Genomic DNA, 16,851 nt, shown 5'->3' with positions numbered 1-16,851 from the left:
TCATACAACATGCACCAATATTAACATTTACACTGTTAGGCAAACAGAGCTAGCACATTCAAGTCAAGAAATGAATCATTTTAATCATCGTCCTTCACACCAGCATGTGGGAGTTCAGTAGGATGTTTTTTAAAAATTCATCACAAATGATTTCTCAAGCAGTGTGAGGGGAAGCTATTGATGAACAGATGATACATCTATCGCAATGATGACAATTATGATGAAGATAACGATATTTGGGAGGAATAGGTCTTTGCACTAATGGAAAAGTAACAGTTTTTTGCCTTTGCTTTTGGCAACAACAGCAACCTTCTCTTTGCTTATCTCCTCTCAACACATGCCTCATCCTGTTACTCATAGTACTTCATGTATAAACATTTCAAACATTTCAACAGTTATTCCAGACTATGAAAGATATGTTCCGGAAATAATGTTTTTCCTTCAAATTTTAGTGTCTGGAAATTAGTAAAACTATACACCATACACCTGATCTATGAAGAGAGGGACGTGGTGGCGCTGTGGGCTAAACCGCAGAAGCCTGTGCTGCAAGGTCAGAAGACCAAGCAGTTGTAAGATCGAATCCACGTGACGGAGTGAGCGCCTGTCGCTTGTCCCAGCTCCCGCCAACCTAGCGGTTCGAAAGCATGCAAATGTGAGTTGATAAATAGGTACCATCTCGGTGGGAAGGTAAACAGCGTTCCGTGTCTAAATCACACTGGCCATGTGACCACGGAAAGATTGTCTTCGGACAAACGCTGGCTCTATGGCTTGAAGAGCGGGATGAGCGCCGCCCCCTAGGGTCGGACACGACTGGACAAAAATTGTCAAGGGGAACCTTTACCTTTACCTTTATCTATTTATCTGTCTCAAGTCTTCTCCAACATGGTGCCCTTCAAATGTGCTGACTCACAAGTCCTATTATCCCTAGCCACCATCCACTCAGCCTCCAAAGTCCAATATCATAACATTAGATGCTGGAAATAACAAGATGGTGGTTTAAATGTATAGCCTACTTGCTGCAATTATTTCTTACTCCTGCCAAACACGTATAGGATTGACCTGTACTAGGAAAACAATATTCTAGTACTAGGGTTTAAATCTTTTCCCTGTAGCCATTTTCCCCTCTTACAAAGCTCAGTGGGAAGAGACGAAACCTATCTCCACTGGCACTAATTGATTTTTTTTCTTTTAATGTCTATGAAGCATTCCTTTTGACAAGTCTGTAAGGTAGGACAATGTTATCATTCACATATTTTCCTAAGCTGAGAACAAGTATAAGATAATTCCTGGTGACCTCTAACTCTCATGAAGCCCAGTCTCTACCTCACAGAAATAAAGTTAATAACCAGTACAATAACATCCACATAGAATTGCTGGGAGGGACTGCCGGAAGTTCTGGGGTTTGGTGCCACCAGTATCCTGACAACACCTAACTCTGTCTCTCCTTTCTATTTGACTACAGTGGGGTCTCTACTTAAGAACTTAATCCGTATTGGAAGGTGGTTCTCAAGTCGAAAAGTTCTTATGCTGAATCTGCATTTCCCATAGGAATGCATTGAAAACCATTTAATCCGTATCTGCTCTTTTCCATCCATAGAAACTACAGTGGAACCTCTACTTAAGAACTTAATCCGTTTTGGAATGGTGTTCTTAAGTTGAAACGTTCTTAAGTTGAAGCAAAATTTCCCATAGGAATGGACTGAAAACCAATTAATCCGTTCTGGCTGTTTTTTTGTTATGTAGAGGTGCGTTCGTACAGTACATTGAAGCATTAGTTCCCATAGGAACTAATGCAAAGCTGGTTAATACGTACTCTACCACTAGGGGGAGATTTTTTTTTTTAACCTAAGATGACCTAAGGTTAAAAAAAGAGCAGGAAAGGTTTTTTTTCCTGTTCTTATCTTGGATTTCTGTTCTCAAGTGGAAGCAAAATTTAGCAAATGGAGCTGTTCTTAAGTTGGACTGTTCTTAAGTAGGGACGTTCTTAAGTAGAGACCCCACTGTATAAGAAAGCTATTCTGGGTCTAGATCAATTAACAGATGGATGAGGGCAAACAAACAGAAGCTTAATGCAGACAAGACGAAAGTACACCATACACCTGATCGGTCAAAAGGCAGATCAGAAAATATGGGTTCACCTTACACTAGATGCTCCCCCTGAAAGGTCAGGTCTGCAGATTGTGTGCGCTCCTGGATTCAACCGTGAGCCTGGATGCACAGGTTTCTGTGGTGGCAAGGAGTGCATTTGTACAATTCAACCAAGCATGTCAGCTGCTCCTGTTCCTCAGGATGTCTGATTTGGCTATGAAGATTTCCTGTTTGGACTACTTCAATGTGCTCAGTCAGGGGCTGCCTTTGAAGATTGTTTGAATTTTCCAGCCAGTTTTAAATGCAGCAACCCCTATTACATCAGCTTCATTGGCTGCCAATCAATGGTTTGGGTCCAATTCAAAGTGCTGATCATGACTTACAAAGCTCTATATGGGTTATGTGTAAACTTTCTGAATAAGAAAGCCTCCTCAGTTTGTAAGATCTTCTGAGGATGCCCTTCTCTCAGTGCAACCACTGTCACAGGTTCATTTGGTGAAGATGTGAAAGACGGCCTTTTTAGTAGTTGCTCCCAGTCTGTGGAATGCATTCCCCCCAAAAGCCAGGATGCCCCCCTTCTTCTTCTGTCAGTAGGGATGTTTTTAAGTGATAAGGCAGGCTTTTAAGTGATAAGTGGCTTTTAAAAAAAGGTATACTACACTTATTGAATTGAGGAATTTTTAAAATGGTTTTAAAGTACTTTTTAATAGTGGCTTTTAATACTGGTATATTTGTTCTTAATGTTATATCCTAGGGTGAGAATGGTGACAAATAAATTAATACAATAAATAAATTACTTAATAAAGCAAATGAATCTTAAATATCCAATTGCTATTTTTCATCAATTTTTAGGGAAAAAACTATAGTTTTGCTTCCATTTTTGCACACTTATTAGTTCTTCCTAGTTATAATTTAGATTTTGATTTGTTTCCATCAGACTAAGAAATAATGATCAGAAACAGCATTTTACAGTTCTAGAACAAATATTGATTAATTATGTCTATGAAAAAATATACACAGCCACAGAACAGTTTATTGTTTTGTGAAGCATGTCACAATACAAACTGTGACTAATTATTATATCAGAGTATCCATATAAATAGGTGGTAACATCACTGGAACAGAACAAAATTCAGTAGAAAGTATCAAGTGGGTAACCCATTCTGGCAAAATTCAAGGCATAGGCAGAAATCTTAGCAAAACCATATAGAATGCATGTTGTGTGTCAACAACGACACCTGATATGCTGTAGAATAAAGATAGAAAATCAAATTTGGGCATAAAATTATTTAAAATTGGCAGTAGACCATGGATGAATTCTTCTGAGATGATAAAGAATCAGCAAGCAAACACACTGCTTAAACATCCAGTGTCTGTCCATCCAAGATGCTCCATGTCTATTTCTCACTTTTTAACCCTCAAATAGAAGGACAAGATATTTTACTTTCCAAGAATAATATTTGGTCGCAAATTCCATACAGAACTCAATCTACAATGTTGGCAGCTTACAACTTTGTCAACTCAAGGTTTAAAACAATGTGCTTCTTTGAGAAACTGACCCACGCTTAGGGTTTTTAAAAAGTAGACCAAAACAAAGATAGATTCTTGTCTACTTTAAAAAACCTAGTAGTGATATATAAAATCATGTCTTATCAAGTCAGTTCTGACTTATGGCAACCGTATTCAGGGACTTCCAAGTACAGAATACTAAGAAGTGGTTTATCATTCCATTCTTCTGGGGGCGCTTTGGGACTGTACAGCTTGCTCAGGCCCTCACAGGCTGGTTCTATTTGCAAGAAGCACAGTGGGGAACTGAACGCCCAACCTCTGGTTCCTCAGCCAGATATCTGAACCACTGAGCTATCCAGCCAGCCAGCATATATATATAGCAAACCACAATATATTTGTAGCAGCACATTTTGTCCCACATGCGTTTTTTTAAAGCTCAGAGGACATTCCATTATCTTCATGTCTGTCTGTCTGTGAAGATAATGAAATATTCTCTGAGTCAAAAAAAGAAAAACTCATATGGGATAAAAAGTATCACTTACAAATCTATTGTTTTACAAACCTGGGGGGGGGGGAGGAATACAAAAACAATAAACATTTTCATCAAAATATTTTAAATCACTGGAGTAACTGAATAGATGAGTGATTATGCCGCTTTCTCATGCTGATTCACAGTTCTGTGGATCCCAACAACAAAATGAGTGTATGGTCCCCATACCTCCAAACTCAGCAGATCTGGCTTACTATAATTTGAAGTGAGTGAAACACTACATTTCCAGAAAAAGGGGATGTTAATGATGGCATGGAAGAATATGTGAAGAATTTTAGTTTCAGTACTGGTTGGAGGCCTGAGCCAACAGCTTCAAAAAGGAGCAATATTAGGTACTCAGTTAATATATGCTAAATGAAAATGAAGTAAATTATTATTACCTTTCAATCAGAAAGAGTCATGGAAATAGCAGTTGTGTGAAAGAAGAATAAAGGGATCAAACAACAGTCAGGATACAATGCAAAAGCTGTATAATGGCTAGATTGAGGAAATGTGTGTGAATCTCTTCCAAAGTTGTTTGATTGGGTTGTTGTAATGTCCGTTTGAAAATAAAATGAACCTTAATTGGAAAATATGCAGAAAGTCAGTAATTTTTTAACAAATTGTTTTCGTGAATGGGTATCCAATCCTCTATGCACAAGCAAGGATATGCCATTGTAGTACCTAATTCTGAGTAAGAATACATGTGACTGTACTGTAAATATGTTGTAAATTTGCTAGCATTATCATTGTGAATAAGGAAATTAAAGAAATAAAATTTTGAATCACTAATCAGATATTTGAAAGGAAATGGCTGAACATACTGTTTTCCATTCCTGTGAATGGCTTCCAAAATGGGCAATGAACTTATATAGCTGTGGTCTTGCATGTATGAGATATCAGCAGTTTGAACTTAGAATCAAAAAGAAATGTTATTTTAATGGTGTAATGAAAAACCAAGTGTGAGATGTTTAATAGCTAGACCTAAATCCAAATGTTAGTCCCAATTTGAGTAGTTTTCCACTCATCAAGTCAATAGGAACTTGGTAAATCTATACTTATGTAAATGTACTTATTTGACTTGGGATTAACAATGGGATATACTGTAGGTCTTCAATATTTGGCATCCCAAGAAGGGCACTCATGGAACATCAGCATGGGTAAAATGGAACAGGCAAGCCTTCCTTCCAAAGCTTTGCTTCTGATGAAACATCTTCTTCTCCTACCCTCCAGTAATTATCCTCAGGAGCAAAGCCCCATATTAGAGGAACTTTCCCACTACAACTCATTGTTTGGAGTTTGTGAGGGGTGTGTGTCTTTCTACAAGATCCTAGCTGGAGACGAACAGTGAAGCCTCCCTTCTTCACTGGAGACTCAGAGAAAATCTCCCCACACTGGGCATTCAAAGCAAAAGCAAAGCATGCTGCTTATATACCACCCAATAGAGTTTAAAGCACTATCTGAGCAGGCTACATACTGGCCCCACAGCGAGCTGGGTACTCATTTTACTGACTTCAGAAGGATAGAAGGCTGAGTCAACCTTGAGCCAGCTACCTGGGATTGAACCCTAGGTTGTGAGCACAATTTTGGCTGCAGTCCAGCAGTTTAACCACTGCGCCACAAGGCTCCAGTTACAGTGATGACTGACTTGGGCAGGAGATTCTAAGAGCTAAACTTGTCCAGCCAGTGATTAACTGGAGACTGGTGGTGCAGCCTTCTTAGGAAGAAAGATAGTAGGCAATTTTCTTTCCAGTGCTTCCAATAGGCTTTGATTGTATAACTTTGAATACAGCATATATTACAGAGGCACCTTATTTTTCTAGTGCTTTTGCTCACCCTCTGCCAAAGGACGTTAAATCCTATGGCACTGCCATTGGCACTTTTCGCTACCTGGGGAAGTCAGGAGCATATAGGGTTGTTTTAAAACACTGCACATATGGCACCGAGTTTTCCTCGCCTGGTGCAGAGCAATGCCAGCTGGCCTTCCATCCTCCCAGGGGCAGTGGCAAACACTGCTGTTGCTGTCAATTCTCCCAGGGAATCCCTGGAAGCATTGACTTTTGCATTATGTTGCTTTAGCAACAGAAGAAGTAAGTTATTCTGGATGTTCTTCTCAAGTTTGGGTTTACTTAACATTTTACCATTGCTGATCCCCAAATTGAAGAAGTAGAAAATAACAGATTTTTATCAGAGCAAACAATTGGCAATTACTGTTTTCCCCACTGGACCCTTTCCTGGCTTCTAGTCCATGTTTTCATAAATATTGCTTCAGGCTCATTTAGCAAGCTGTAAATGTGGATAATTTATTGAAACATGGCTAGATTATGTAAACTGTTTGGAAATCATTTCTAACACCCAAAAGAAATCCAGAGGAAGTTTAATCAGTCTTGCTGAGTTTTCTTAATTGGTAATTTCTACCCAGCCAACATATATTCAATGCAAAATATTCCCCCCCCCCAAAAGCATAACAATTAGGTGGATTTGTAAACATGTAGGTGGATTTGTTTTTGAATATCATATGCAACTTAATTAATGCTGGATGAAAAATTGCTCTTGCCAATTCAACTCAGAAAGGGCTTAATTTTTTTAGCCTTTCTACTAGACCTGGGTCTCTCATTAGATGAGGCAAATTCACTTCCTTAGGTAGTGAAACCTGGGGGGTTATGAAGTGGAAGGCAAGGTATATATGGAACTTTCACACATTAGTATGTTGTTTCCTGAACTGTGTGGTAGAGCATGCTGATATGATGTAATATGAAAGCTGAAGCATACAGTATCTTGAAAAAATAAGCCATAATATTTAGATGAAAGTGGAACTTGTGGCCAACAGAAAAGAGATATAAATATTTTGTTATTTCATTCTTGTAAGTGTGCCTGAAACATTTCAAAAGTTTTTCCCCACAGGGTAAGAGATTTTGTGCATCTGGGAGACAAATGCCCCCCCTTTTAACTGACTTTTTTTTTGCTAATACTACTGATAAGAAGGTCATTTTTTTTTCACCTGTGAGCAAGACTAAAAAATGTTGCAGCAGTTAACAACAGGGTGCCTTGATATGTTGAGCCACACTTTTTTGTCAAGGGTAAGAACATTTGTGAGTATTCAGTACAACAGTCTCTTTTGTCTTTGAGGACTACATGGTATCATTAGCACCCTGGAATCAGAAACAGGAAATCTCTCTTCATCACTGTATACAGCTATGTTGTTCTAAAACAGACTCTAAAGGGTTGGGAAATCCTATGAAGCCAGTTTTTGAATCATGCACAGAACAGCAAATTAACATGAAAGAGAACATATTCTGTTTTGCCTATCAATATAAATTGGGCTAGCTGGCTGGATAGCTCAGTGGTTTAGGTATCTGGCTTTGGAGACAAAGTCTGGAAGTATGACACCTGTAGTAGAACCAGCCTGTGTGGCCTTGGGCAAGCTGCACAGGCCCAAGGTACCACCAGAGGAAGGGAATGGTAAACCACTTCTGAATATTCTCTGCCTGGAAAACTCTGAAAAAGTGTTGCCATAAATCAGAATTGACTTGACAGCACATTATTATTATAAATTAGACTTAGCCTAATGGTTTCTGTTTCCCGACGATGAGGGCGAACCCCTACCCTCTGAATAGAAATGAGTTATTTGCATTAATTGATTGTGATACGGGGACGGCTAAGCAAATCTACAGATGCTTCATTTGAAAACCAGTGAAAAGATTTAAGAGACGTTTCCATGCTACAAGGGTGGTGATGGTGGAGATATCAGAGATTAACAGTATCATGTGTATAATGAGAAATAAACCCCACAAAATCAGTAGAACAAAACTGAGAACAGGTAACTTAATGAAAACATTTTTCCTTGAAGCACAGAGTCAATTTCACAAATATTTGATCAAATCACTGTTCCTTACCAATTTTATTACATATCAGAAATGCAAAATATTAAACTAGCTTTTGCATTTCTGATAAAACTAAATTTTGTAGGAACTCTTCATTCTTCACACCATCTATAAACTTCTCAATACTGTGGCAAAGTACAAAGAGTACTATGGGAAAGTTCATGTTCTAATAAAGATAGTATTTAAACTACAAGGGGAGAAAAAAAAGTCTATAATATTTCCTGGTCATCACTTAGCCATTATTATCTTCAGCTGTAAACAGAAGTAATATCTTAGATCTTCTAACAATGTTTACATAAATACACATGAGACTGAAGACCTTAAAAACAACCACCAAGACTTGGGGTTGGGGAAATCTGATCCCTGTGGACTACAGAAAAAGCTGAAATGGTATTAGATTGGAGCAATTTTTGTGGCAGATGTCTTATGCATTTTATAATAAAAGACTTGGTTAATAAATAGCCACCTCCAATTATTGCTCAAATAAGTTATGTTTTCCTGTACAACTCTTGTTTACACCTGTTTTTCCTCCTCATACTTGTCATCACTGGAAATAACTTTCCTATTATAACACACACATGCTTTGGAATAGACTGAAGCATTTGGAAAGCACATTGAGGGGCTGTGAAATACAAGAGGAAGTTATGGGAATAGTTTCATCTCCACCAAGCCTGTGATGGAACCCATATCTTAAATCAACAAGGCTATTACAAACTGTTAGCAGTACGTCCATTCACATGGTTTGTGTTTCAGCAGCATGTTACTATATGCAATGCCATTTTATTAAAAGATCAATCTTTCTAAATGAAAGAAAGATAGAAACCTACCTTCATGAAGAAATGGAGTCAACTCACATTTTACCAGGTGGGAAATGCCAAAAATATTCTTGTGAGGGAAGAGGCAAATATTTAAAATTCATCCTAAACCTTGAAGATGACGTGCTAAGACTGGTTGTTCTCATGCGCTGCCTATGGAACCTGACCCAGACTCCAAATGATCTCTCTTTCAGATGCTAAATTAAACCACTGCATTGAATGAGGCCATTTGATTGGAGTCCCAATGACATTTATGATTAGCTCATGTGGCAAGTCATGTGTAAACAGTGAATCCTGTGGCCCTGAGTGGATATGTGATTTTTAAGTGAAGACTGAGGGGTGAGATATCCACTAGTTATTGAGAAATGACATGTGGAACCAAGAAACTTTCTTAATTCTGACATACCTTGGATGCAAGTTAATTTTAGAAGTTTGGATTAAAAACATTAGGATAATAAATGTGAATTAATTGGAAACATGAGTTGGATTCAGAGCTAATAGTATATAAATTAATCCACTGAAATAAATGAGAATTGATTTAGTCATGACTAAGCCTAGATCCAACCCACTGCATCTTTCAGTTCTCATCCAAAAAAGGTAACTCTTCCAGGCCCTGCCTTTATTGTATTTCTATCTAAGACTGAGATTTCTGTCCTTCCAAACAGTGGTAAAGGTTAGAGATGAATACAGTCCAGTCTCATAAAATATCACATAACTTTTTTCTGAAAGGTAATCAAGGATTTAACATGGTATTATGAGACATCACAAACTAGGAATGAAGCCTTGGTAACTTATCAGGTATCAAAGTGAAGTAGAAATAAAAGTACTGTACTGTATTCCTATCAGAAAATGTTAGTTTGAGAAAAATCATTCTTCATGTTAAATCTGAGATGAATGATGTATCATCTTCCTGATGCTATTGGACTCAAACAAACATCATCCCTCAACAATGGTTACTCAGGGCTACCATAGTTAGTTTAGCAACATCTGGAGGGCCACACCTCCTATCAGATGTTGCTAGGGGAAATTATATACTGGGAGGGGAAAAAAACTACCTAAGAACTTGATGTGTCTGTTCATACATCTGAAAACTGCACTACAAGGCCAAGAAGAACTCAGCTTTGGCTTCTGTCCATGTGTATCTACTTTAACTAAAGTTTCCATAGTAATGCAGCTGAAAAAATGTTTGCACGAAAACACAACACAAGCTTACATGTGTTCACGTCTAATGTTACAATGTACAATGGTGACTACCCATATCTTATAGCACTCAAAATAGTTGCTGACAGAGAAGACTTGCTAGGTTTCTCCTACCTTAGGGTCCTTCAAATATATTGATCTGTAGCTATGAAAACCTAGTTAGATGGGATAAAAAGTAGGAATTAACAGGATCTGTATTTGCAATACCACATACTGGTATAGACTGCTATTGAGGCCAATAAAGTTGTATCCTGGCATAATGCACACTGGCATCATAGCTGCCATGCATTTGGGGTTTTCAAAATGAGCACAGTTGGCCATTAATACTCCTCAGTAGATGCTATGCAATTACATCACATCCATGCCAAGGACACTGCATGTAGAGATTAGACATATTTAGTAACACATAACTAGTTTACAATTAATTTCTTTTTTTAATAACAAAGGTATTATTTACTTACAACTGTATCTCAGCAAGTGATACCTTTATTCCCTTTCCAATGTAAATGTAATGTTTAGTTACCTTAACAGTCATGCAGTTTGGCATTACGAAAAGGTGAAGGAGACTTATCTCAAAGTTTAAGCATTAGCTCATGCTACCAGCTCATGCTGTGTTCTGCGTATTGAGGTGACAAGGTGTGACACCCGTACCCCGGGTCGAGAGGTGATGTTGGGAGTGCCGTCCCGCCCTAGAGCCTCCATGGGCACACAGACAGCTCCCAAGCCTTTCCCACCCCGGATGCTACATCAGGCTGTGGACACTATGGACTTAGAACGGGGCCTGAAGGGGTTAAATGTATCAACCCAGACTCCTCAGGTTTGGGCGGGAAGAGCTGGGAAGGAGCCAGAGGAGGGAGCTGTGGGGGAAGTCAGTAGGAGGAGAGACCCAGAGGAAGAAGGATGGGAATGGGTGTCCATCCAAGACCCTTGGACGGGCAAGTGGGAACAGGTGCGCCTCACTAAGAGAGAGGCAGAAGAGAAGAGAAGGAGGGAAATGACAGTTAGGCCCTCTTATTGGGGAGAAAAGGAGACGAGAGAGTGGCGGCGAAAGCTGGTTGAGGAGAAGAGGCGAGTAGAGAAAGAGAGGGAGGAGAAGAAGTTATGGCATCTCGAGGAAATGAAGAACCTGGGTTATTACCAGGACCCTGGGATGCTGCCGGGGCAGAGAACCACGTACCCTGGGGAGTTACAGGGTATGATGAGACAACCCCGTTACTGATCTCTGATCCAGAAGACTTCGCTCCTGAAGAACCCACCCGGGTTCAGGCTGGTCCATGGACGGCGAGGTCAAGCAACCCGTTCGATGAAGACTGGGTGCCCCTGTATGAGCCGTTGCTCACACAGGAGAAGTTTGTCCCTAAGTTGGTGGACATTTCTATTCCCTTACCCAAGTTAATAAATGAAGAAAAGTTTGGTTTAAAAACGTCTTCTGTTTTATTTGGTTCGGGGGAGGCGAAGACTAGCGGACCCTCACATATTGGCGCCCAGACCGTGGGGCCTCCCCCGCAACCTACCGACGCGGAAAAATGGATGAAACGTATAACAGAGGGACAAGAAGCCCTGTTGAAACAGCTAGCCGATCAACAACGGATGTTAATTGAACAGATTAAAACACCTCAACCCAGTGGGACCCAAGAAGGTTCAACACAGAAACAAGAAATAGCTACGCGTCCACCCATAAAGCTTCAAAAAATGGGTCCGGGAGACGACCCAGCTGCCTTCCTACACACCTTTGAAAGGGTAGCCACCTCGGCCCAATGGCCAAAAGACCAGTGGGCTCTAATATTGACCCCATACCTCACGGGGTTGCCTCAGGAGATAGTAGATACGTTAGACCCAGAAGAGGCGGGAAAGTACGACGTAGTCAGGACGGCCATTTTGAATACCCTGAACCTAAACGAGGAGGCGTATAGGAGGAAATTCTGGGAATTAAAGCTAAAACCGGGCTTACATCCCAGGACTTTGGCTCAGAAACTCAGAGTGAACGCAACCCGGTGGATTCAACCAAAAGGGAAAACCGTGGAACAGGTCTTAGAGATAGTGGTTATGGAACAGTTGGTTTCGACGTTGAGCAGTGGCGCACGGAACTGGGTGGTGAAGAACAAGCCCTCCGACCTAGAGGGCGCTGTGAAGCTGCTAGAGGATTATCTGGAAGCGGAAGAGACGTGGCAAAATCGAACTGCGCCACAGGGAGAGAGGGTGAGAGCGTGGGAGAAGATGGCGGAGCAGAGCGGTCAAGCGAACGCTGGCGGGGCCAACCCAGGGTTGAAGAAGACGCGCCCGGACCGCATAGAGTATGCGAACCCGGTGGGAGCGCGGGTACCCAGGCCGACGATAACCAGTGACCCGGCTGGCTCCAAACAGATAGCGACATGGAACCTGAGGAAGGAGAAGATGACCGCTTGCTTCGGCTGCGGCCAGTTCGGCCACATTCGGAAGTACTGCCCCGTGACGGAGTGTGCGTGGGCCGAAGCTTGTACCGGGATGTCCAAGGTGGGTGAAGAAAATCACCCGGGTTGGGTAGTAGAGGCTAAAGTTAACGGACAAACAAAGAAGGCTTTGGTGGATACCGGGTGCAGTAAGACACTGGTAAAAGAGCTAGAGGGAGAACGTTTGCCTGAGATTGCTGTAATCCGTTGCATTCACGGGGATGTGAAAGAGTATGCAACCACCATGGCAGAAGTCGAGGTAGACAGCCTTAAAAGAGACATGGAAGTGGGGATAGTTCCCAGCATGACCCGTGAAATGCTGCTAGGGAGAGACTGGCCTGGACTGAGTAATTTAGCGAAAGAGCCCGGGGAAATAGGCTGGGCCCAAGAAGAAAATGAGGCCAGGGAATTAGAAGTTATGAATTTGTCTAGAGACCAGATACGAAGCCTACAACAAGATGATGCGGGACTTAACAACTGTTTACAGCAAGCACTGGCAGATGGGACTACCCCAGAAGGAGTGAAAGGATTTGAATTGAGGGGAGGCTTGCTGTATCACATAAACATGGCGTCCAACGAAGAAGAGTCCCAACTGGTAATTCCAGAGGGCTTGCAGGCTTGGGTGATGCATTGGGCTCATGACTTGCCGGTGGCAGGACATTTGGCTACGCAAAAGACTTTGGCCAGAGTGAAACAGCGGTTCTGGTGGCCAGGGATGGCCCACGACGTGGAAGAGTTCTGTCGTTCCTGTGCCAAGTGCCAGATGACTCAGCCTAAAGCAGGACCAGGGGCAGAGCTTATACCTATGCCTCTGGTAGATAGACCCTTTGACAGGGTGGCATTGGACATTGTGGGGCCGCTAACTAAATCAGCGGGGGGGCATCAGTACATACTGGTAGTCATCGATTATGCCACCCGGTACCCAGAGGCAGTGCCCCTAAGGTCTACAACAGCCAAAGTATTGGCTAAGGAGTTATTAGAGATGTTCTCCAGAGTGGGCTTTCCAAAAGAGGTGCTAACCGATCAAGGCTCTAATTTTATGAGCCTGACATTCAAACAGATGTGGAACCTATTAGGGGTTAAGCCTTTGAGAACATCTGTCTATCATCCCCAAGCCAACGGGCTCGTGGAAAGGTTTAATAGGACACTGAAAGGCATGCTCAGGAAATTGTCAATGGAAAAACCCAAGATGTGGCATACCTTTCTAGCCCCCCTGATGTTTGCCATCAGAGAGGCTCCCCAAGCCTCCACTGGGTTCTCCCCTTTTGAATTACTATATGGCAGAAGACCTAGAGGGGTCCTTGATTTAAAAAGGGAAAGGTGGGAAGAAGGGGAAGATCATTCCAAGGGTGCCCTTCAACAGATAGTGGAAATGAGGAATAGTTTACAATTGGCTTGGGAGATGGCTAAAGAAAACTTAGGACAAGCCCAGGTTAGACAGAGGGGGTCCTATAACAAGAGAGTACGCCCCAGATCTTTTGAACCTCAACAAAAGGTGTTAGTCTTATTACCTACGGATACCTCCAAGTTCTTGGCTAAGTGGCATGGGCCTTACACAGTGCTAAGAAAACTAAATGAAGTAGATTACGAAATAGAGACCCCAGACAGAAAAAAGAAGACCCAAGTGTTCCATGTAAATCTGTTGAAAGAATGGGTAGATCGAGAAGTGTTATTCGGAACAGAGGTGGATGATGAGTTAGGTCCCGAGAGAGAAGACCTGACTTCAGGAGGCGACGTAGTGATGGGAGACCTGTTGTCAGGGGAACAAAAACAACAGGCTATGAAGTTGAAGGAAGATTTCCCACAAGTATTCTCTACAATACCTGGGTGTACCCAGCTGGTGGAACATAATATAGAAACGCCTCCTGGAGAAGTAGTGAGGGTTAGTGGGAGGTCGTGGCCCAGACATGTAATGGGGGTTATTAACCAAGAAGTAGAGGAAATGCTTAAATTGGGGGTGATCGAACCTTCCAATGGGCCTTGGAGGAGTTTCCCAGTAATGGTACCTAAGCCTGATGGATCTCTAAGGTTCTGTATAGACTTTAGAAAGGTTAATGCTATATCAAGGTTCGACGCCTACCCCATGCCAAAGGTAGGGGACTTGTTAGATAAGCTAGGGGGGGCCAAATTCCTCAGTTCAATCGATTTAACGAAGGGATATTGGCAGATCCCGTTAAGACCCCAAGACAAGGAGAAAACGGCATTCTGTACCCCTAAAGGGCTATTCCAATTCAAGAAGATGCCGTTTGGGCTGCATGGGGCAGCTGCGACGTTTCAACGGTTGATGGACCAGGTGTTAGAACCCCTACAAGACTGCGCAGCCGCCTACATTGACAACATTATAATTTTTAGCAGCTCGTGGGAAGAACATCTATCACACCTCAAGAGGGTGCTAGAGAGGCTGCAAGAGGCAGGTTTAACTGTGAATCCTAAAAAGTGTAAGATAGGGTTACCCAAGGTAGAATACCTGGGCTACAAAGTAGGACAAGGGGAAATACAACCCCAAGAAGAGAAAGTAACGAAAATTTCTAAATGGTACAGGCCCAGGACAAAGAAGGAAGTTCAGCAATTTTTAGGCCTGGTAGGTTATTACAGGCAGTTCGTGCCAAACTTTGCCTCGATAGCTGCCCCACTCACTGATTTAACGAGAAAAAAAGGCCCCGGTGAAAGTAGTGTGGGGTCCTTCCCAAGAAAGAGCATTCCATACACTAAAAGAGATCATATGCGAGTTACCAGTTAGGTTTGCCCCCGATTTTGACATACCCTTCACCCTTTTCACGGATGCTTCCGATCGAGGCATAGGTGCTGTTCTATCTCAAGTTAAAGAGGGGGTAGAATACCCGGTGTTGTATTTAAGTCGGAAGTTGTCGCCCCGGGAACAAAAATACGCCGTCATTGAGAGGGAAGCTCTAGCCATTAAGTGGGCTACCCATAGCCTTAAATATTATTTATTAGGAGCCCCCTTTGACCTGGTCACAGACCATGCCCCTCTACAGTGGTTAGAGAGAATGAAAGAAACCAATCCACGATTAACCCGATGGTATTTAGCCTTACAACTGTTCTCTTTTCAAGTAAGGTATAGGAAAGGCAAAGAGCATACTAATGTCGACTATTTTTCTCGGCAGGGTCCGTGGGCGCGCAGCGAGGAGGAGCGGACGGCACTCTTGGAGGGGGGGATGTGTGACACCCGTACCCCGGGTCGAGAGGTGATGTTGGGAGTGCCGTCCCGCCCTAGAGCTTCCGTGGGCACACAGACAGCTCCCAAGCCTTTCCCACCCCGGATGCTACATCAGGCCGTGGACACTATGGACTTAGAACGGGGCCTGAAGGGGTTAAATGTATCAACCCAGACTCCTCAGGTTTGGGCGGGAAGAGCTGGGAAGGAGCCAGAGGAGGGAGCTGTGGGGGAAGTCAGTAGGAGGAGAGACCCAGAGGAAGAAGGATGGGAATGGGTGTCCATCCAAGACCCTTGGATGGGCAAGTGGGAACAGGTGCGCCTCACTAAGAGAGAGGCAGAAGAGAAGAGAAGGAGGGAAATGACAGTTAGGCCCTCTTATTGGGGAGAAAGGGAGACGACAGAGTGGCGGCGAAAGCTGGTTGAGGAGAAGAGGCGAGCAGAGAAAGAGAGGGAGGAGAAGAAGTTATGGCATCTCGAGGAAATGAAGAACCTGGGTTATTACCAGGACCCTGGGATGCTGCCGGGGCAGAGAACCACGTACCCTGGGGAGTTACAGGGTATGACGAGACAACCCCGTTACTGATCTCTGATCCAGAAGACTTCGCTCCTGAAGAACCCACCCGGGTTCAGGCTGGTCCATGGACGGCGAGGTCAAGCAACCCGTTCGATGAAGACTGGGTGCCCCTGTATGAGCCGTTGCTCACACAGGAGAAGTTTGTCCCTAAGTTGGTGGACATTTCTATTCCCTTACCCAAGTTAATAAACGAAGAAAAGTTTGGTTTAAAAACGTCTTCTGTTTTATTTGGTTCGGGGGAGGCGAAGACTAGCGGACCCTCACACAAGGTAGATGAGAGGAATGTGTTTTCGACCACAGGGCCAATAGCTTGTAGCAGTTAGGATTTTTTTAGAAACTGAAAAAAGCTGAGGTACTTTCAATGTGAAAGCAAAAACTCATCTTGCCAAAAAATATGAATATAGCAGTCATTATGGGAGGTTCGCTCGGAACTATAACCATATAAAATTGCTTTCTAAAAATAACATTCCAATTTCTGATTGTATGTGTGTTGTGGAAGAGGGAAATGACTGCACCCATGAAAATAAAAAAAGTATGGAACAAGAATGGACAAAGACCTCTGACTATTTTGTATTATGATATAATATAGTACTTCCAGTTTTCAAATAGGTTTCTGTTCCATCCGTAATCTCTCATAATCAGACA

At 42.4% G+C, this 16,851-nt stretch overlaps 1 long non-coding RNA gene across 1 annotated transcript; it reads left to right on the top strand.

Annotated features, from left to right (window-relative positions):
- Positions 1-12,361: 12,361 nt before the first annotated feature.
- On the top strand, positions 12,362-16,419 carry LOC140702267 (uncharacterized). Its single transcript, XR_013545448.1, has 2 exons — positions 12,362-12,518; positions 15,580-16,419. It is a non-coding gene; the product is annotated as an uncharacterized LOC140702267 (long non-coding RNA).
- Positions 16,420-16,851: the final 432 nt, after the last annotated feature.

This window comes from Pogona vitticeps, chromosome 4 (assembly GCF_051106095.1).
Source record: "Pogona vitticeps strain Pit_001003342236 chromosome 4, PviZW2.1, whole genome shotgun sequence".
NCBI lineage: Eukaryota > Metazoa > Chordata > Lepidosauria > Squamata > Agamidae > Pogona > Pogona vitticeps.
Note: the sequence above shows the minus strand (reverse complement) of the source record. Positions and strands in the feature narration are given on the sequence as shown.